Raw genomic sequence first — 22443 nt, 5'->3', positions numbered from 1 at the left:
ACACGTGAGGAACACAAATGCGAACAAGCCTGAATGGTCCCCAGGACAATATGCAACTGAAAACTCACACCCCAGAAGTGACTCGAACCCATACTCCCAGATGCCACGCAACTGGTATGTACAAGACGCCTTAATCCACTTGACCATCACGACCGGACATAATGAGGTGATAGCCGAGGCTATTTGAACCACCCCACCGCCGGCACTCGGATAGTAATCTTGGGCATAGCATTTTACCAAATCACCTCATTCTTTGGGGCACACGTGAGGAACACAAATGCGAACAAGCCTGAATGGTCCCCAGGACAATATGCAACTGGAAACTCACACCCCAGAAGTGACTCGAACCCATACTCCCAGATGCCACGCAACTGGTATGTACAAGACGCCTTAATCCACTTGACCATCACGACCGGACATAATGAGGTGATAGCCGAGGCTATTTGAACCACCCCACCGCCGGCACTCGGATAGTAATCTTGGGCATAGCATTTTACCAAATCACCTCATTCTTTGGGGCACACGTGAGGAACACAAATGCGAACAAGCCTGAATGATCCCCAGGACAATATGCAACTGAAAACTCACACCCCAGAAGTGACTCGAACCCATACTCCCAGATGCCACGCAACTGGTATGTACAAGACGCCTTAATCCACTTGACCATCACGACCGGACATAATGAGGTGATAGCCGAGGCTATTTGAACCACCCCACCGCCGGCACTCGGATAGTAATCTTGGGCATAGCATTTTACCAAATCACCTCATTCTTTGGGGCACACGTGAGGAACACAAATGGGTTCGAGTCACTTCTGGGGTGTGAGTATGGGTTCGAGTCACTTCTGGGGTGTGAGTTTTCAGTTGCATATTGTCCTGGGGACCATTCAGGCTTGTTCGCATTTGTGTTCCTCACGTGTGCCCCAAAGAATGAGGTGATTTGGTAAAATGCTATGCCCAAGATTACTATCCGAGTGCCGGCGGTGGGGTGGTTCAAATAGCCTCGGCTATCACCTCATTATGTCCGGTCGTGATGGTCAAGTGGATTAAGGCGTCTTGTACATACCAGTTGCGTGGCATCTGGGAGTATGGGTTCGAGTCACTTCTGGGGTGTGAGTTTTCAGTTGCATATTGTCCTGGGGACCATTCAGGCTTGTTCGCATTTGTGTTCCTCACGTGTGCCCCAAAGAATGAGGTGATTTGGTAAAATGCTATGCCCAAGATTACTATCCGAGTGCCGGCGGTGGGGTGGTTCAAATAGCCTCGGCTATCACCTCATTATGTCCGGTCGTGATGGTCAAGTGGATTAAGGCGTCTTGTACATACCAGTTGCGTGGCATCTGGGAGTATGGGTTCGAGTCACTTCTGGGGTGTGAGTTTTCAGTTGCATATTGTCCTGGGGACCATTCAGGCTTGTTCGCATTTGTGTTCCTCACGTGTGCCCCAAAGAATGAGGTGATTTGGTAAAATGCTATGCCCAAGATTACTATCCGAGTGCCGGCGGTGGGGTGGTTCAAATAGCCTCGGCTATCACCTCATTATGTCCGGTCGTGATGGTCAAGTGGATTAAGGCGTCTTGTACATACCAGTTGCGTGGCATCTGGGAGTATGGGTTCGAGTCACTTCTGGGGTGTGAGTTTTCAGTTGCATATTGTCCAGGGGACCATTCAGGCTTGTTCGCATTTGTGTTCCTCACGTGTGCCCCAAAGAATGAGGTGATTTGGTAAAATGCTATGCCCAAGATTACTATCCGAGTGCCGGCGGTGGGGTGGTTCAAATAGCCTCGGCTATCACCTCATTATGTCCGGTCGTGATGGTCAAGTGGATTAAGGCGTCTTGTACATACCAGTTGCGTGGCATCTGGGAGTATGGGTTCGAGTCACTTCTGGGGTGTGAGTTTTCAGTTGCATATTGTCCTGGGGACCATTCAGGCTTGTTCGCATATATATATATATATATATATATATATATATATATATATATATATATATGTATATATATATATATATATATATATATATATATATATATATATATATATATATATATACATATATATATATATATATATATACATATATATATTAGTATATTTTGGTAGCAGTCTTTCCTGTAGACATATATTATTAAATATGACCGAAAAAGTAAGTAAGATTAATAATTCTAACACGAATTTTCTCAATTTTTCTTATATTTTTCTTCACTGTTGAGGGTAACTGAAAAATCAATTCTCCAAAATTCATTTTTATTTCTAGCCTGATGCGACACTTGAGTGCGTTTCGTAAAACTTATTACATTTTCAAAGACTTTAGTTCACTCACACAAAACTTATAACATAACAGAGCTAAAACATCTTCGATTTTATACCTGCATTTGGGTGAGGTGATATGTTACAACAGTTTTGGATGAGGTGAAAACAAACTTTCAACACAAGACAGAATACGAGACAATGCGTATAATATTTTGTAAGTTAAAGGGAAGAATGGAAGTAACTGCAAAGGGCCTATTGGCCCATATTTCTTGATGCTTCTATATTGGTGCGGAGTCTTGAAGTGGGTAGAATATAGTTGTGCATTAATTGGCTGTTGATTGCTGGTGTCGACTTCTTAATGTGTAGTGCCTCGCAGATATCTAGCTGCCTGCTATCGCTGTATCTATCGATGATTTCCGTGTTATTTGTTAATACTTCTCTGGTGATGGTCTGATTGTGGGAAGAGATTATATGTTCCTTAATGGAGCCCTGTTGCTTATGCATCGTTAATCGCCTGGAAAAAGATGTTGTTGTCTTGCCTATATACTGAATTCTTTGAGGCTTACAGTCCCCAAGTGGGCATTTGAAGGCATAGACGACACTGGTCTCTTTTAAAGCGTTCTTCTTTGTGTCTGGAGAGTTTCTCATGAGTAGGTTGGCCGTTTTCTTGGTTTTATAGTAGATCGTCAATTGTATCTTCTGATTTTTGTCTGTAGGGATAACGTTTCTATTAACAATATCTTTCAGGACCCTTTCCTCCGTTTTATGAGCTGTGGAAAGAAGTTCCTGTAAAATAGTCTAGTAGGGGGTACAGGTGTTGTGTTAGTTGTCTCTTCAGAGGTTGCATGGCGTTTCACCTTCCTTCTTATGATGTCTTCAACGAAACCATTGGAGAAGCCGTTGTTGACTAGGACCTGCCTTACCCTACAGAGTTCTTCATCGACTTACTTCCATCCTGAGCTGTGGCTGAGAGCACGGTCGACATAAGCATTAACGACACTCCTCTTGTACCTGTCTGGCAGTCTCTCTTGGCATTGAGGCACATTCCTATGTTTGTTTCCTTAGTGTAGAATGCAGTGTGGAAACCTCCGCTCCTTTCCATGACTGTTACATCTAGAAAGGGCAGCTTCCCATCCTTCTCCATCTCGTAAATGAAACGTAACACAGAATTCTGCTCAAATGCCTCTTTCAGCTCCTGCAGATGTCTGACATCAGGTACCTGTGTAAAAATGTCGTCAACATACCTGCAGTATATGGCCGGTTTCAAGTTCATGTCGACTAAGACCTTCTGTTCGATGGTACCCATGTAGAAGTTCGCAAACAGGGCACCTAGGGGAGAACACATGGCGACCCCAACTGCTTGCTTATACATGTGCCCATCATGGCTCAAGAAGAGTTCCTCTTTAGTACATGCTTGGAGTAGTTTCCTTAGAATGTTTTCTGGTAAGTCAAGAGGAGTGCAGCCCGGATCACGATACACTCTGTCCGCTATCATCCCGATTGTTTCATCCACAAGTACGTTGGTAAACAGTGATTCTACGTCTAACGAGGATCTTATCACTGTGGCCCGTGTTCCCCGCAGTAAGTCAACAAATTCCTTTGGAGACTTCAGAAGTCTCCAAAGGAATTTGTTGACTGTGGCCTGTTACCAGTAACAGGCCGTGGCTTGTTACTGGTTCTGAAGAAGAATGCTCGCTGTGAGGTGTCCCGTCCGGTGCCTGAGCGTGTGGATGTTTCGGCTGGTGGCCCTGTGGTCTTGCCCCTGCTATGGTGTCTTCCAGAAACTCCCCTACCCCTCCCCCATGGCATCCAAAATGTTCTCTTTGGCTGAGTTGCGGGCTAGGGTGATGCCATAGCGGAAGTGGCGTGTGGTTACTCGGGTGCAGCCGGTTGAGGATCTTACGGCCTATTTTACACGTATCCGCCCCCCCCCCCTCATGTGGGTGCGTGTGGCGCCGATTCCCGAGGCTTGGGGTACCATTTGGGTCCCGAGCTTACGTCCCTTCGTGTTGGAGGTTCCAGCCCTATGGCTTCTCCTTATGAGGAGGATGTGTCTGTTGTGTGGGTATGCTAGGAGGCATACGCTGTCCAGTTTCCGAAGGACCGGTTTCCGGACAAATACGTGACATAATGTATTGTGTCTGTGCTTGTTTGTATTTTGTTGAGTGCCCTTCGGGCTGCTTAGTTGTTCCTGCCTGTTACTGTTCTTGTTATTTTATGTTTGTTTACTGTGTTTCTGTTCTGTATTTCCTTTCCTGTTGCTATTTGCTCTTATAGACTGTTGCTGTGTTTGGTGTATTTTGTTTGTCCACCGGTATGTTTGGTATACGTGTTTATGTTTTGTATAGGCCCTCTAGGGTGGTGATTTTGTGCATTGCATGTTTTGTTTGATTCTGATGTCTTTGTTTAATGTACTTATTAACATGCCTTGCATGTAAATATAAAAAAATATAAAATTACATTAACATAATCGTGTCTCATCGACACTCAACTGACAACGATAACTCGAAAGCTCTTAATTATACGACACTTGACACGTCAAGCATTCTGTAATTCCCAATTAATTACTGTCACACCGACAGCCTATTAATCAAGAAAATCAGGACAAGTTATGATTGACTTTCTGTCGCCCTATCGACAGTTGTCTCCACGGTCATATGACAAAATTACATTCATGAGGGTTCATTACTCTAATTCACTATGTTACTCTACACCCTGCATAAACGGATAACATCAACACTGTGAATTCACTTAGTGGCAGGCGCTAATCCCCTTGATTAACTTTGAGTGCTTATTAAACTGTCCCACAGACAAATATAATTAATCCAACGAGATATGCTAGCTCAATCTGACTTCGCTCACGACAGGCAGTCAACCCTTGATAAATCATTATCCTAATTGACTGTGAGCCACTAATTTGCCATCCCACTAACGGTTAATTAATCTAGAGCAAATTGCATTCACTACTATAGTCGCCCTCCCGACAATTCCCTCACCACTGTGTGAACTCACTATGCACTGATGCTAATTGCACAAATTAGCAAGAGGTGATCAATTAGCTGTCCCACGGACAGGTAATAGCACCCACATATTACGTTACTCTCAACACTGGTTTCCAGAACACAGCAGTAACATCATTAAACAATGTGCTCCCCTGTGATGACGTTAATGACCTAAATTCTCACTGAATCCTTCACAAGACCACCACGTCCTACACCCAGGACCTTGTCATACAGATAACAGAACACGGTGTACCTTTGCAGCCCACTGCAAATGACTAACACACTCCCACAGTGAAATAACAATTCTGAAATCACTGCCCAAACACACAACTGTATAAAATACACTAGCCAAGATATAATATATCAAATACCCACCACTGGGAATCTCGCTTTACACACTTCCCTGCCGGAACTGGTTACTCTGAAAAGATATCACATACATGGCACATATGGAACATCGAGCATGAAGGAATAAAATACCCACACTTTCCTCTACCCTTGGAGATACAGTAATTATCCATCACAACTCCACACAACTAAATGTATATCACGTGTACTTGTACACACGTCCTCGCTCACAGTTGGGCCATTCCTCAACTTGATTGATGTTAATCCAGGTGTAACTGACGTGTCTACAATTCCAATCACCTGACAAGTGTTAATGGACAATGTCAGTTGGAACACTGGTATCGAAACCCGTTTCTGAGCCTAATACACCAAAACAAAATAATTGTACTCGCTCTTTTCTCCCGAACGGTCTCACTTGCACAATACTTCCATACAATCCCACCCCACTGACGCAGCAGTAGACTAATGCTGAAGTTAGTTGAAGTGGAAGCTCTCCCACGTCCTCCACGTGGTCAGACAGGACCACAGGTGACTGGCTTGGTATTAAGACGCAAGACACAGAGTGCTGGGAGGTACAGCTGGTGCTTTAGCTAAGGCTTGGCACGGTGGCGTGAGACAACATGCGCAGTAGCCCTTCACAGCTAGCGATGGTACGTACACGCCCTTAGCACGGCGCGATACGCCCCTGCACAACACGGCTTGGTAAAAGTTACCTTCCCACTATTTGACTTGTAATTTCCCCGGAATTACGAATATTGGGTTTCTCCACAACACTGGCAAACCTTCCCGAGTTCGTGTCTTTCAAATACCTTCTGACTAAGGCATGGATGACGAATGATGTCACTACATATCGCGGATATAAAGTCCGTTTTCTCTGAGTGGCATTCTAGCGTTCAAGCAATAGGCGACTATTACTTATAAAGTTCACTTCTCTTTATTTCGATGATGCCCCTCCTCACGATACCGGATACTTGCTTCAGCTATCCTGGTACGATGGCACGGCGACTTAGATGTCTTTGCAGTTAATATTTCCGATGCTTGGCCGAGCAAAGTAAACTTACGGACTCCCCAACCAAAGACACAGCGTGAATGATTTTGGCACCAAGCAGGGGCCCTCATCAGGTGGGATCCCTCAGCTCAACTCTACAAATCCCAGACAAGCATCTCAAGAGGCCTGGTGCTTCGACGAATCACGACTTCCCTCGAGGTGTCGCAATCCTAGTACGTCACGGCACGACGAGTCTATTGGTGGGGGTGATCGGTCCACGACCGGTGACACTCCCCCCCCCTCTCTTCTACGCTTGTTCCTGAAATTCACACGAGATAAATTCATGGCTAACATCTTTCCTTTCAGACATGCTACATGCTACTTTGTTGGAAAGCTCTTGTCAAGGACTGTCTGTAGACACCCATCAATACTGTGTAGGTTGAGTACTTCTCAAACTTGTGCCCTGTGCACAGGCCTTCCGGTCCTGTGCACACTCTCAACAGTGCACAATAGAGCTGGAAAATCTACCTCCTGACATATAGCACTCATGCTCACAGTTGTGACCTGTTAGACCGTCAGTTTAAAAATTATCATTACAAGACCTTCTTTTCGCATCCCATGACTGAAAGTTACAATTAATATTAAATTCATCACTGACAGCAGGATTATGTAAAGTTTCTGCAACCATGAACGCATTAGGCAGATGTAACTATGCGTCTCGTCGAGAAAAATCGGTATTACCAACCACCATAAGGTTAACATCACGATATGAATTGGCCAGTTTAGATATTTCATATTTCAGCCGGCACATCTCCATTCACATCTGTACAGTTGGTGTTGCTGGTGAAACAAGGCATATATACACACACGTATGATCAAATACTGCCGAGCACCGTTACAGACAAGTCCATTGGTAGTGCGCCTTGATGAGGTATTGACAGTACCAACTTTACATTGCATGTTGTTATGCCAGATGATCGCAGTGCCACCATAGGATCTTCCAGGACCTGACCAATCTTCACACATTTCAGTGCTGGCAGCGTAAAAATAACTATTTACAAATTATGAAAGGTTTTCAAATTCGTTAAATTTTAACAAATTCTCTTGCAGAACAAGAATACCGCACAAATTCAAAAGTGTTTGATACATTCATTGATTCGGGTTTAAACCCATCATTGTTGAATGTAAAACCTTAACATTCTCTACAATATTCTCTACTTGTTAGTCCTGGTTTTCATTTATTCCCATGATCTGAAGGTTCCATCTTGATTCCAAGAACTCGAACCGACCCTCTGTATCACTGAAACCTTCTGAAACACTGTTCTCTTCTACAGATTGTCCAGGATCCCCCCCTCCTGGATGACCTTGGAATGTTGAAAGGTGAGGCGTGCGGTTGAAATGGGTGAGTGCCTGGCTTGCACTCTCGCATTTTCCACAACACCAATTTCTTCCCATTCCCTCATTATTAGTATGTTTTGATGGTCAAGTGTAATAGTCACCCAAATTGGTAATGAAGCGGCAATAGTGAAGGGAAATTACATGGCCCGCAAGCTACCCCTGGTGAGGGTGTGATGGTGGGGAAGGAAGTGTAGTCTTCCTTACTGCTAAAGCATGCATGAGTGTTGCACTGGTTGTTGACACAATAGCGTCATGACTGTCAACTGAGGCAGCTGAGCGACGCATTGCACAAGAGACAGATTGTTTGTAAAAATCTATCATGGTTAGAAGCCAAGCTAGATTGACCATCATTATTTGCATTCCTAAGTTTCGTTAATTAACCCTCCAGCTGTGCAATACAAATAATCATGCAACACTCGGCGATCATAAAATAAATTGATATGAAGAAAGTGTGTTCTTCTTACTTTGTTAATTAGCATCCAGGATGGAAAAAAACTCCAAATGAAAAAGTCTCTATCCATTGTGGTTTAGCCGCAGTGGACTGAAGTTCTATTTTTTCAGTAGAAATGAGGTGAAGTGTCACAATGGAATAACTTTGTAGATTTATTTTTACTTTCTCACTTTATATATATATTATATATATATATATATATATATATATATATATATATATATATATATATATATATATATATATATATATATATATATATATATAGTTTTTGGATGTAACAAATTGTACTGATGTGCCAAGGATAAGGTTTATTTGGTATAACTTTTAAAGTTAGATATGTATGCTGCAACCCATCCTCCGAATTGGCATTACGTTTTAATACTAAGTGTAATAAGTACATATCCGAACTGTCATACATAGTACATAATTGCACTTATGAGGCTGCAACACCCTCTCGCACAGGACAGCACATATATGACCTATTACTTATAGTCAATATTTGCCTTATAAATAAGTACATATGTGGTATATTCCATGTTATATTTTTTTCAAGGCACTAACTCTTCCTCTGAGTTTTATTAAACAATGAAGATTTTATACAAAATTTGACAATATCCTGAGTTACTTTACAATTTATTTAAATACCAGCTGTACCCGGCCATGCGTTGCTGTGGCTCAGCAATACATGTGTGTTGCTAAGTCACAGCAACCTTTCCCTGTCCCTCAGTCCTTCCCACCATTCCCCCTCGTCACCTCGTCCTCCCAACCATTCCCCACTCCACCATCCCCTCGTCCTTCCCCACCATTCCCACTCCACTGTCTCCCCTCATCCTCCACCACCATTCCCCACTCCACTTTCCCTCGTCCTCCCCAAAATCTCCCACTTCCCCCCATCCCTTCATCCTCCCCGCATTCCCCTTCTTCCCTGTCCCCTCTTCCTCCCCACCATCCCATGTTTCCTTGTCCATTCTTCTTTTCCCCGTTCTCTCATCCCCAAATCCCCCTCCCCACTATTACCTCCCTCCCCTGTCTCCTCGTCCTCCCCACCATTCCCCACTCCCTCATCCGATCCATTCCTAAATGATCATGATATTCCCTTCAGAAAATTGGGAACATCAAATGATCTGATGTTCCCATCACTGAAAAATAAGAACAGTTAAAAAACGAAATGAAAAACAAAGAAAAAATGAAAAAATAAACTATACTCATGAAATGAACGGAATGATAAACAACACAGCTCAATTCCAAGGCAATGTCATAGAAAATAAATAAATCAAAATGGAAATAAAGAAAAATCAATGAAAATTAAATTTATCAATGAAATCGGAAACACTGTAATGGAATCGTAACATATTTAGTAAAGCATGTATTGCTCTTACATGCAACAGATGGCGATGTTTTTCAAAAAAGCATGGTTTTACCTGTCACAGGTGTGGCATCTATACTTATACTCATGAAATGAACGGTATGGTAAACAACACAGCTCAATTCCAATGCAATGTAACATAAAATAATAAAATCAAAATGAAAATAAACCGAAATCTATGAAAATTCAATTTATCACAGCAATCGGAAACATTGAAATGGAATCGTAACATATTTAATATAGCGTGAGTTGCTCTTACCTGCAACAGATGACTCTGTTTTTTTTAAAAAATAGCATGTTTTTACCTGTCACTGGTGTGGCATCTATATAGTAGGTATATAAAGACATGCACAAATTCGAATGGGACGTTGTGTCAAAATTTCCAAGCAATTGGTGAAGAACTTTCGAAGATTACAATGTGTGTTGCTCTTACGTCCAGCATATAGAGTTGTTTAAAAAAGTAAACATGTTTTTTCCTGTCACAGGGGAAGCATGTATATAGTAGGTATATAAAAACACGCGGCTATTCGAATACAACGTTGTGTCAAAATTTCAGAGCAATCGGTAAAGAGGTTTCAAAGATTTCCCTCACATGAAAAACATGTGAGAGAATTATTTTACAAAGACCATAGAAAGAAATTGAGGGACTCAGGATTTTTTTCCCAAATTGGGGATTGTTACTGGAAGCCTGAGGAAACAACTGTGAACCCTAAGTATGTGCAAGATTTTTAAATCTTAGGCAGTTCTCTAATATTTAATACGATGGGATGCACAATCGGAACATATTTACATACCCAGTCATATGATGTGATGCTCAGCTGAAGGGGACAAATTTAATTACCTCCTCAGTGAGTGGGTTCCACACTCTTTCGAAGAATCGCTCAAATATTCAGTATTACATCAAGAGTAACAACAGAGTCACCACCAGCCTTTCTCAAAGTATTAGGTCAGTCGTGAATTGAAAGAACAGACAATTCATAAGTGACTTGTGGCAGAGAGACTTGACCAAATCCATTTGTGTTCTTTTCTGGGTTGATAATGTTTCATCTGTTAATATCTCTTATGTTATACCCATTCATCCATTTCCACACTTTAATCAGGCCCGGATTAAGACCTTGAGAGACCCAAATCGCTAAAAAGATTGTGGTACCCACACTATACTGTACATTTAATTCAAAACTGAAAACAATAGTTAATCATAAAATATTGTAATTATATTCCAGAGAATAATTATCGTTATATGGTACAAAACACCTATTTTTACATAGCTTTCCTCTTTTAAAGATACATAGCAGACTATAATTAAATTAATAATAATTTTGTTTACTTATTATGGGACCGTCATTTTGTGGGCTTTAGTTCAACCACAATACTGCACTATGGTCCATTGTATATCTGGCACTGGATTTTTTTTATGTCGCCCCTCTTTATTCGAGTTATGTCGCCCCCTCTTTATATAAGACCCTAAGCCGGTGCTTTTTATTTATCCAGGGCTGATTTATTCTTTATTCTTCCAATTTCTAGACAAGGTAAAATAAGATTCATCATCTCTTTTCATATGTAACGTTTCAATTTCCTGAGATTAACTTTGTCATCCCTTTCTGAAGTCGTTCAAAAGAATTTATGGTCATTTTGTATCATGGTAACCAGAACTGAACGGTATAATCTAAATGGGACCTAATAAGAGTAGTACTTTGTAATTCCAGTACTTTGCTTGACTGTAACTATTTATTAAATATAAAGATCAGAGACTAGCTTAGCTCTTCCGTACATTCTCTTAGAAGTCTGGCAGTAACTTCATCTAGTCCAGGAATTTGTTTGCCTCTAATTTTTCGATCTGTTTAATAACTCCTCTCTAGCAATGACTAAAATCTTCAACTACCATTCTTCACTACCATCATAAATTTGTTCAGGTGAGGTAAAAATATCAAGTTCTTTTCTAGTAATACAGAGACAAATTTCGTATTTAGAATTCCATCCATTATTGGCCATTCTCAGTTGCGTGACAACTAATTTTTCAAAGGACCAGTTTTATCTTTAATCTTCGTTTGGTTTATCTGAAAGAACGGCTTGGGGTTTGTATATGCCTGCCCGGCTGTACACTTTGCATTACTTTCCTAATTTTCTTTTCTTTTTCACTTCTCTAGTCTCTTTCTTAACCGCTTTTGAGAGTAAAAAGGTTTTTCAGTACCATAGTCATCTATGTTGGGTCATTGTTAAGTGACATAATAAATTTATGTGGTACACTATGTGCCTAGAAATTAATTATATATATATTTTTAAATTAGGTATAAGTTTAACACATTCCATTCCTCTTTCATGTGACCCACATCCGAGCACTCGTCACATACCTGAGGCAGCCCATCTCCCATGTTCATACGACCCACCTCAGAGGTGGGTAGGCATAGCCTTTATTCAGTAGGCACAGCCTTTATTCATCAACAATATTAGGTAACAATCATATAAGGAACAAGATGAGTCCGTAGCCAACTGTGTGCCAGAGACTTCGTGTGATCAGTTGACCTGAACTCACGTGAATTAACCTGTTGAACGAACAAGTTCAAGATGCGATTCAGCCTAGGAATAAATGATCGCTGATGGAGTGATTTTTAAATTTTGCCCCGAGGGGCGAGTTTATTGGGCATCGCCACTCATCTTGTGAGTGGACACACCGCCATAGCAGCATGTACAACACTCCCCAATAGGAAGAAAACCCACTGGGTTGTTCATCCTGTCACTTGTACCCAGACACAGCTGGGACTTGCTTAACTGTCTCAAGTGAACAGCTCCTCAAACAAGAAGATTAACATCTATCAACCCTTAAAAGCTTACGTTATCTTGCAGGTGCAAAATGGGGAAATCTTTTAAGAACAGTATCAATATTTGACAAATAGTGTTTTCCTAACTCAAACAATGTGGGGTTTATTATTCTACACATATTTCTAACGTCTCTCAGGTGTTCACATTCACGTAGATAGTGGTCAAGGCGGTGTCCATCACTCTCACCACAGATTCTGCAACTTCGCTGACCAACTGTTGTTTCCATTCCATATCTCCAAGGATATTTGTATCCAAGATGGATTCTCGTTATTACTGATTCTCTCCCTCGTCCTCCTCCTCTTCGGCCATAATGATTGGGACTGCCAGCTGCAACCATGTTGTACCATCGTATAAATTCACTGGTTTGTGCTTCTATCCTCCTTTCCTCAGTTACCTTGTCACGGTGATGTTGCCTGACAATACCTCTAATTTGTAGTAGAGTCTTGGGTATGAAGTATTCAATATGGTCTCCTTCAGCGCTTTTAGCAGCCAGCACATCTGCTCGTTCATTCCCACATATTCCAACATGGGAGGGGATCCACAGAAACTTGATGACTCTTCCCTGATTGGTAAGTACTCTCACAGCTCTCTTAATTTCAGCGACTATTGCAAGATTTTCTGCCCGATTTTTACTTAAGCTTTGCAGTGCTGCTTTTGAATCGGTGCAAATCACTGCACCATTAGTGTTCCGTTCAATAAACCTTAACGCCATAACAATGGCAGTTAGCTCTGCTTGCGTTGAAGAAGCATAGTTCTCAATACGTGGTTTTTCTTAATTTCTGCGTTGGAAAGTATTATCCTTGATTACCGTGTATGCTGCACCAGCCCTTTCATTGACAGGATTAGATGATCCGTCAGTGTAGATTTGATCTAGTTCATCTCCGGCTTCTTTATAAATTTCCTCGAGATACTTGTGCCTCATTTCTTGTGGTATCATGTTGGATTTTTTCGTTGCCATTTCATTGATGATGATCTTGCATGAGTCATCCTCCCAGGGAGGTAACCTCTCTACAGGCAGGAGCTCACGGGCTTGCTCAAGCAGGTGAAGCTCTTCGAGGTAGCAGACTGATCTGTGATGCCATTTTTTGCTTCTCCTGTTTCCCCCTGAAAGTAGCACAGAGCTCAGTTTTTTCTTAGCAGTAACATTGTAATGGGGATCTCTGGCTATCCTAATTGCAAGCTTAGCATTCAGCTCCTGAATTCTACTTTTAACACTGGGAAGGGACAACTCCTCTCGTAGAGTAGACGTTTTGACAGTCCTTGGATGATTGTCATGGCTTCATTTTGAATGCTTTCAAGCCTTTTTATATCGCTTTGAAGTAGGTGCACAGAACTGGTGCGGCATAGTCTATGACGGAGCGCACATAGGCTGTGTACATCATTTTAAGCACGGCAATAGAGGCTCCATGTCCATTCCAGGTCATAGCTTTCAGTGCCCTGAGTCGACTTTTGCATGTTCCTATAAGTTGATTGAGCTCCTCTTTCTTTCCCTTCTTAGAGCCGACAGTGACGCCAAGGTACCGATAGTGGTCAATCCATTCAAGTGTTACACCATTAATTTGCAGTTCTTCATTTGCTCTCCGCTTGTGATGGGAGTATGCCTTCGTCTTGTTTGTGGAGAGAGTGAAACCGAGCTCAATACATTTCCTTCCAAGGAGTTCAATGGACTGTTCAATTTTTCCCAAGGTGGGAGCTTGTATTAGGACATCATCTGCATATCCCACTTGTTGTGTTCCTTCCGGAAAATCAGTATTTGCAATGGCGTTCATAAGTACATTGAATAGTGTAGGGCTTAAGACTCCGCCTTGGGGGGTCCCGAGTTACATATTCATTGTTCTGGAGACTGCTCCATTGATGCAAACCTTGGCTTTCCTTCCTGTGAGGTAGTCTTCATGAGTCTCCCCTTGACAGCCATGCATGCAAGCTCGTCCAGGATCGCAATCCCCTGTGCTTTGTCGAAGGTTCCTTTGATGTCAACAAATACAGAGTACCTAGCCGTGTAATTAGCCAAGTAATTAACTATACAATTTGCTGTGCTCCGTCCTTTAACAAATCCATTGACCCCCTCCCCTAACCTGCCTATTTTGTGCAACAGGCGGTTTAGGATGATCCTTTCAAGCATTTTGCAAGTGCATGACACGAGACTGATAGGTCTGTAATTACCAGGGTCATTAGGCTTCGGTATGGGAACAATTATTGCGTGTTTCCATTGTGTGGGCAACACTCCACTTAGGAATGATTTGTTAAACAGGTGGAGTAGTGGATTCCCAGACACTTCACACAGTGCACTGAGTATGTCGTAGGTGACGCCATCTTCACCAGGTGCTGTACTTTTACCCTTTTTCATAGCGCCCCTTACTTCTTGGGCTGTGATTGGTTCCCATATTCGTCATCACTAGACAGTGATCTTGTTATCCTAATTCCTCTGTCATCATGTCGCAGGAGCTGTTCCCTGCCGATTTCTGCAGGGAGGGAGGAGGAGGATGCTGCATCACTCCACTTGTGAATTAGTTCCTCAGCCTTACCCTGGGGGTCTTTGTAAGCCGCAGGCCGGGCTCTGCCCCCGTTAGCTATCTGAATTTTTGCCCACACTAGTCTTGCAGATGTTTCCCGTCCAATAGAGCTAGTGAGCTCAAGCCATTGTCTTTCCCGCTCTTTAATCTTCTCTTCCCTGGCTGCTTGACACACAGTTTTAAACAACTCTTGGTTACTTTCAGTGGGATGTCTTCTGTACTCTCTACTCATGTCTCGCACATTTGCGTTAAGCATCTTTATGTAATCATTCTCATACCATTTTATTTTCTTCCTCTGAGGGTTACTTCGCCCAAGTGTACGGCGCGGAACTCTTAGACAACTCTCAATTTGGTGATTAAGGTCATCAACAAATGTGTCAATGTCTTCTGGGATTTGGTATTCCGTGAACCAGTCACTATCCTGTTTATGAAGTGCGGCCTCGTATCTGGTCCGAGTGATAACCTTCTTCTTTTATTTGTCTCTTTCCTTCTCTTGCTCATGTCGACGGTGGTAATCAGTGCCCAGTGGTCACTACATAAACTGTGCACAATGTGTGTACTGGCATCTGTGTCCTGTGCATTCAGCAGGAGAGCATAGTCTAGTCTTCCTCCTCTGAGGTGAGTTGGCTGTTCATCACCCAGGACTCTAAGGTTTCCACTTCCCCTGACAAAGAGTGACAGTTTCCGTCCATTGACATTGGGCTGATGACAGTTGGCACCAAAGTGTGGGTGTCTGGCATTCAGGTCACCGACCAGCAGGGTAGGTTCTTCATTAATAAATTCAGGCAGTGTGTCAAGGTCAAGTTTACTCTGTGGGACATATAGGTTGATTATATGTAGAGCATTATTGTTTAAGTAAAGGGTTACTCCCAGTGGGTCACACTCATCCCCCATGTGCAGGTCATCAATAATCTGTGCGGGAATGTTGTTATTTACAAAAGTGATGAGACCCCGTATTCTTTCCCCATGTGGCAGGGAGAACTTGCGATAACCGCTGAACCTTGGGTTGAAGTCATCACCTACCATCGTCTCCTGTAGCACTATGACGTCAGTTTGGTGTTCACGAGCGTATTGTATGATGTCATTAATTCTATTGCGAACGCCATTGCAGTTCAATTGTAGGATAGTGAGACTTTCTTCGCCGTGGTTATCCATCGTGGAGGTGTTGGTCATCAGATGTGCTGTGTGCGGTGTTGTTGCTGGTGAGAGTGTGTTCACTGGTGGTGTTGTATGTGTTGTTGCTGGTAAGAGTGTGTGCACTAGTGGTGTTGTATGTGGTGTTGCTGGTGAGAGTGTGTGCACTAGTGGTGTTGTATGTGGTGTTGCTGGTGAGAGTGTGTGCACTAGTGGTGTTGTATGTGGTGTTGCCCCATCGTCATATGCTGGTGGTACTGTTTGTATGGGTGACAGTGATCAATGGTGTTGTGTGCACTAGTGTCGTTGTGTTCACTGGTGGTGTTGTGTTCAGTGGTGATGTTGTGTTCACTGGTGGTGCTGTTGGTGGTGTTGTGTTCACTGGTGGTGCTGTTGGTGGTGTTGTGTTCACTGGTGGTGCTGTTGGTGGTGTTGTGTTCACTGGTGGTGCTGTTGGTGGTGTTGTGTTCACTGGTGGTGCTGTTGGTGGTGTTGTGTTCAGTGGTGGTGCTGTTGGTGGTGTTGTGTTCACTGGTGGTGGTGTGTTCACTGGGGCAACGATAGCACTGAGTCTGCTGTTATGTGCCGTGGCTCGTGTTGCATCCTCATGCACCAAGTTGCAACCTGCTGATCTCGCCAGAAACAAGTTCAGGCCCTGCAGAATGTGAAGTATGTCCCCCTGGGTCTTCTGGATTGTACATAGGGTATTATCAAGCTTATTTTGCTTGCTCATTAGTTCTTGCATGAGTGGGTGATTTTTTATCACGTGGGTAATCATTGCTTCGATATCGGGCGGCATTGTTTTATCTGGACCCAGTGAGGTGTTGGCTGGTGAGTGAAGAGAGGGAGTGGTAGGGTGGTGGGAGGGGAGGGTCGCCTGAGAGGTGTAAGGGCTGGTTGACTGGGAGGCGTTAGGGGGTATGGATGCTGAGGCAGGAATAGGGTCGTTGGGTGGGGTAGGGTTGGGGTTAGTGAGGGAGATAAGGTTGGGGTTAGTGAGGGAGATAAGGTTGGGGTTAGTGAGTGGGGTTGAGGTAAATTGGTTTGTGAGAGAAATGGGGTCTGGTTGGGCCTGTGCGGGGTGGTGGTGGGTCACTCCACCACTACCCCAGGCTGTTGTCTGCCTACTGGAGGCTGGACCCTGGCTTGCTGTGGTACTGTTCACGGAGCCATTCCCGCCCCTGTTTACTGGTCCACCTGCTGTCTGCGTCGGCGTCCTTCTCAAGCCCTGCCAGTCAGGCCTCTTGCTGCAATACCTGTTCCAGGCATGATGGGGCTGCTTGCAGTTGACACATTTAGGTGTTAATAAGGAGGGCCAAATTCCATGAGCTAGGCAGAGTAGGTAGAGGCACGTGAGAGGTGGAGCCAACAGGTCAGCGCAGCTGCGTAATAGTTGTGGTCTGACCTCATCTGGCCCCACAGCTTTGCTTGTGCCCAGCGTTTTAAGGAGATGGAGAACTTCAGCCTGCTGTATAACCACCTCAGTCATCCTAGACACAGTGCTTGGAGCAAGATGTAGAGTCTGACATTCAGGGATCAGGGACCTGCATCTTGGCAGCAAAGTGGTTTGCCAGTAGATCAGCCTTCTCCTGATTGTTGGTTGCAACAGTTCCATCCTCCAGATTTAGAGGCGGGATTGTGTCCTCAGATGACACTGAATACTTTTCTTTCTCTTCCTTTCTCTCCCTTTCCTTTCCACCGTCCGTCTCTCTTTCTACCCCTCTTTCTCTTTCTCTCTCTCCCTCTCTCTCTCTCTCGACACTCGCACGTACAAACGCACACACTCACACATGTGAGTGTGAAAGAAAGACTTAGGGGGTTGATATCTCGCCAAACCGGTCCCTTCAAGCTCATATCCAGAGGATAATATCAGTGACATATGCCAGGCTGGCCAACATAAGAACGGCCTTTATGTGTACGGAATCATTCAAAACTTTGTATACCTCATATGTCAGACCAATCCTGGAGTATGCGGCTCCAGCATGGAGTCCATATCTAGGTCAAGCATAAGACTAAGCTGGAAAGAGTCTAAAGTTTTGCCACCAGACTAGTACTCGAACTGAGGGCTATGAGCCACGAGCAGAGACTACTGGAATTAAACCTCACGTCACTGGGAAACAGAAGAGTTTGAGGGGTCATGATCACCACATACAAGATTCTCAAAGGAATTGGTAGGGTAGATAAAGACAGAATATTTAACACAAGGTCACACGCACTATGGGGCACAGGTGGAAATTGTGTACCCAAATGAGTCATAGAGACATTAGAAAGAATTTTTTCAGTGTCAGAGTAGTTGACAAATTGTATGCATTAGGAAGTGATGTGGTGGAGGAAGACTCCATACACTGTTTCAGGTGAAGATATGATAGAGCCCAATTGGCTCGGGAACCTGTTCATCAGTTGACTGACAGTTGAGAGGCTGGACCAAAGAGCCAGGGCTCAACCCCTGCAAGCACAACTAGGTAAGTACAACTAGGCAACTAGGTAAGTACACGTTTGTTGATTGGATCTTACAACTGTAACAATAATCGAACTTTCCTGGTACAGTTTCCTAATGAAGAGGCAGTGGATTACATAATGAAACACACATTTACTCAGAGATAGCAGAGACTATTACAACGTATTTATTGATAGATGTATGACAAAAGAGGAACAGATAGCTCACAGGGCGAGCAGACCTGCACACCACCGGGACCCTACCCAACCCACCATTCCTTCCCAAGTCACACCCTCCCCAAATCAGCCCTCCCATCCCTTCCTCCTGCTTCTACCCCCAACAACTCTGCTGCCCCTTCCACCGCACTTGCACTCAATTCCACCTGCTACATCACACCCTTCAATGACACTATCGGGCCAAACCATACCCTCCCCAAACCAACCCTCTCACCCCTTCCTCCCTCATACCCCTGCCCCTTCTGTCCACATTGCATTCAATTCCATCTGAGCCATCCCACCTTTTATGACCCCCTCAACCCCCAAACCCCACCCAACCCTCAGCCCTCTTCTGCACCCCATCTCCCATATGAACCCATCACCTTGCGACCCCCTCACCACTCCCCACCCCCTTCTTCCCCAAAACCCACACCTACCCCTGAATCCCCCTTGACGAATACAACCTTTCTTTCACTCTCACCACCCATGCTCCATTCTCCCCTCATCCCCCCACCCCTCCCACTATCGTTCTTTCCCCCATCTTCTCAACCCCTATCTGACTCTCAGCCTCACTCTACCTCCCAACCTCCCCCCCCCCCATGCCACTCAAACCCTCCCTAATTTTCAGACTCATTATGCCCTTCCTACCCCCCTTAGAGGCCCAGATCCCATGCGCCTCCCAGGCATCCCACCCCCCAGATCCAATTCGCCCCCAGACCCCCAGAGAGAGGGTGAACTCTGGTACCAGAGTTTCTAAGAAGAGTCTCAAGGTTTGGTACACTAATGCTGATGGGGTATCCAATAAAGCAGAAGAGATAAAAGAAAGAGTTAATGAGGCAGACCCTGACATAGTTGTAATTGTGGAAACTAAAATAATTGGCATATTCTCGGATGCTATCTTTCCAGAGGCGTACCAGGTGATAGGAAAAGAAAGGGACTGATGGGGGGAAGCTGATGGAGGAAGTCGTTCCATAGTGTGGAGATTTGTGAGTTGGCTAACAGGGTTATCTTGAGATGATTTCGGGGCTTTTTAGTGTCCCCGCGGCCCGGTCCTCGACCAGGCCTCCACCCCCAAGAAGCAGCCCGTGACAGCTGACTAACACCCAGGTACCTATTTTACTGCTAGGTAACAGGGGCATAGGGTGAAAGAAACTCTGCCCAATGTTTCTCGCCGGTGCCTGGGATCGAACCCAGGACCACAGGATCACAAGTCCAGCGTGCTGTCCGCTCGGCCGACCGGGTCTCAGAAGATTCTGGGGTGAAGGGTGAGTGGTCAAGGGTAGGGGGGGGGCAGGGTGGGTATGGGGTGAAGGGGGGACAGAGACCATATTGGGTGAGGAGGGGGTGAGGGTTGGGAAAGGGAGGGCATGGGGTGAGAAAGGAGGAGGGGGACAAGAAGGGAATGAGGTGCGAGGGGAGGGGGGAACCAGGGAGGGGATGGAGGAACAGGGAGGGTATAGAGTGAGGGAGAAGGGGGGGGGACGGGGATGGGGGTACAGGGAGGGTATAGAGTGAGGGAGAAGGGGGGGGGGGGGACGGGGATGGGTTAGTAGCCAGTCAGTGGTTCGAGCAATCGACCCAACAGCTCCTTTCACTGTGGAAACTGATGCTTCAGATCATGCCATTGCCGCTACCTTAAACCAGAATGAACAACCAGTAGCATACTTCTCCCAAACGGTTTCATATAGTGAACAGAGTAGAGTATGAAGTTTATGCCATTGTTGAAGCTCTAAGGAAGTGATTAGCTCACTGTCGACACTTTGGGCTTGACTGACCAGCGAAGTGTTGCTTTTATGTTTAACTCTTAATCAGCTGGTAAAATAGAAAACTATAAAATAGCTAGATGGTGAGTCGAACTCTCCTGTTACCACTATGACACTGTATATCGCCCAGATAAAAAGAACATACCCACTGATGCATTCTCACGCGTATGTGGTGCCACCAGTGTGGATGAACTTATGGAATTGCATGAAAATCTGTATCATCCTGGAGTGTCTCGTATGGCTCATTTGGTCCGATGTCGAAATCTGTCTTATTCTGTGAAAGAAGTGAAGAAGAGGACGAATTCTTGCTCTACATGCTCTGAACTTTAACCTCAGTTTTTCAAGTTTGACTCCGGGCATTTGATTAAAGCTACTCAGCCATTTGAACGACTTGGCATAGATTTGAAACGAACACTTCTATCCCAATCAAGAAATAACTATATACTTACTATCAGAAATTAATTTTCTAGATTATCTTTTGCATTCCTTTGCTCGGATATGATTACTGGTACAGTAATTCAAAGCCTGGTGTAGTTGTTCACAATCTTTGGTATGCCTGCATATATACACTCCGATAGGGGAACCTCCTTTATGTCTGAGGAGTTGAAGGATTTTCTACTGAAGAAAGGAGTAGCAACTAGCCATACGACTCCTTACAACCCAAGAGGAAATGGTCAGGCAGAGAAGTACAATGGGACTATTTGGAAAACAGTTCTGCTAGCTCTTAGGACAAGAAACTTAGATAAATCCCAATGGAAAGTTATTTTTTCTGATGCACTCCACTCTATTCGATCATTGTTGTGCAGCTCTACAAATTGTACACCACAGGAACGACTCTTATACCATTCCAGGAGGTCTACTTCAGGGCGAATTCACCCTACGTGGCTTGCGTGCAAAGGTCCTGTCCTCCTAAAACGTTATGTGCGGCATAGCAAAAACAATTCCCTTGTTGATGAGGTTGAGGTCGTACACATGAATCAAGAATACGCCCATGTCAAGTTCCGAGATGGCAGAGTTACTACTGTACTATTAAGACGCCTCACGCCCATGGCAACAGAGGGCTCCAAGAGTTTGGACAATAATCTCTACATTCAACAGCAACATCCAGCGATTGTGTAAGCTGGAGAAAACCTAAACCCACCTCGTCCTGAACCATCTTATCCTGAACTACTTCGTGCTGAACCACCTGACCTGGAAACACCTAATCTGGAACCTATCTCTGAAGTAACACTTCCTCGAGACAGTGTATGCTGGAACCAACTTGAACAATATATCCTTCAACATTGCCAGAGTGCCTTCGACGATCTGGAAGGATGCGCAGTACAATGTTATAAAATGATGTATCTATCGTACCTGGCTTCAGTTAGTGTTGCACCTGATGGGGACTCGTTTGACTGTTATTGTTGTAGTGAGCGACAGATCAGCAGTGACTCTCATGTATACAGGTCGATGTTAAATGCACTAGTGTACGTGTTATCGAGATAAATAAAAGTAAAACTCAAGGTTAGGTGGGTTGGGTTAATTAAATATGTGGAGATAAGATGTCGGATTGATAGTGTACAGAATATCTAAAGCTATCACTTATCTGAAATGCTTGTCTGGTAAAAGTTGTTCAATGTCAACCAATATTATTTGACTAGTTGTATATGAAAAGTGCTGACATTGTCCCAAGTTTCAGTACTGCAGCGTAAATAGAAAGGGAAATTTTTTTTTCAACGTTTTTTACACATTTTCAAGTCCACACTTCAGAACACA

General features: G+C 44.0%; 1 protein-coding gene across 2 annotated transcripts in view; it reads right to left on the bottom strand.

The window, feature by feature from the left end:
• The window catches only part of LOC123752401 (probable cytochrome P450 49a1), a 315070-nt gene extending 292904 nt beyond the window's left edge, over window positions 1-22166 (bottom strand). For both annotated transcript variants that reach the window (XM_069334722.1, XM_069334723.1), the window contains exon 1: window positions 22042-22166. The gene's annotated coding sequence lies outside the window, so the exon portion shown is untranslated. The remainder of the gene's footprint in view (window positions 1-22041) is intronic.
• Between the last annotated feature and the right edge of the window lie 277 nt (window positions 22167-22443).

The sequence above is a fragment of the Procambarus clarkii genome, chromosome 31 (genome assembly GCF_040958095.1).
Source record: "Procambarus clarkii isolate CNS0578487 chromosome 31, FALCON_Pclarkii_2.0, whole genome shotgun sequence".
Taxonomy (NCBI): Eukaryota; Metazoa; Arthropoda; class Malacostraca; order Decapoda; family Cambaridae; genus Procambarus; species Procambarus clarkii.
This window is presented reverse-complemented; position numbering and strand designations above follow the sequence as displayed.